The sequence below is a fragment of the Chaetura pelagica genome, unplaced genomic scaffold, assembly GCF_000747805.2.
Source record: "Chaetura pelagica isolate M959 unplaced genomic scaffold, ChaPel_1.0 scaffold55, whole genome shotgun sequence".
NCBI lineage: Eukaryota > Metazoa > Chordata > Aves > Apodiformes > Apodidae > Chaetura > Chaetura pelagica.
Window position 1 is genome coordinate 1434060 of NW_009953571.1, and position 945 is coordinate 1435004.

The following is a 945-nucleotide window of genomic DNA, read 5'->3' on the forward strand; positions in this document are numbered from 1 at the left end:
CCCAAGCCTCTCCCGGCTTCTCCGCGCCCCTGCCCCGCAGTCGCTGCCCGTCGTAGCTGCAGCCTGGACACCCCGGTGCGGCCCCGTCGCTGCTCCTGCCCGGCGGGATCACGGTGGGCCGGCGCATCGAGGATGGGGGTACGGCCGCCCCCCGTCCTTGGCGACGCGCTGAACCCAGGCCGGGGCAGCCCCTCTTTGCCCTACACACATAATCGGGAAGGAGAGATTTGATTTCCATTTCGTATTTTTTTTTTCTCCCCCGAAAAAAAAAAAAAAAAAAGGGGGTGTTATTTCTTTGGTTGTTTATTTCTTTGGTTGTTATTGCTTTGGGGAGTTTTTTGTTGTTGTTTTGGGGTTTTTTTTTAGGAGTGGGATGGGTTTTTCTTATGTTGTTTGTGGTTTGGTTTCAGTTTGGGGGCTTTCGTTTGTTTGCGGTTTTTTTTGTCTATTTGCTCGTTGTTGTTTTTTTTTAATTTTTATTCTTTTCCCTAATGGCCCCGACGCAGAGGAAACCTCCCCGAAGAAGCCTTTCAAACACACGCTCAGAAACGGAGGGAGAACCGACCCCGTTCCAGGCTGTCCCGCCGAGCGGCAGGGCAAAGGAGTGTCTTAATTGCCGCTAATGACCCCCGGATAGGATGCAAGCGGGTTATCTGCAGAAATCAATTAGGGGAGTGGCTATTAGGGGGGAAAGAGAGAGACAGGAAAGTGGGAGAGACTGCTACAGAGGAAAGTGAACGTTTCAGTGAAATTTCCTAGAAATTCTCCTTCTGGAAGAGAGTCCAGTCCCGGTAGAGAGTATTTTGTGCAGCCCAGAGCTCCGCTCTTTCTTTCTTTCTCTCTCTGTCCCCGTTTAATGCCGCTTCCCCCGCGCTGCTCCCCATCTAATCGGGAGCGCATCGGTCCCGCTCGAAAATGACCCCCCCACCCGCCGCAGAGCGGGAC

General features: G+C 53.1%; 1 protein-coding gene across 1 annotated transcript in view; it reads right to left on the reverse strand.

Annotated features, from left to right (window-relative positions):
• ALX4 (ALX homeobox 4) overlaps window positions 1-945 on the reverse strand; it is a 50134-nt gene that overhangs the window by 48484 nt on the left and 705 nt on the right.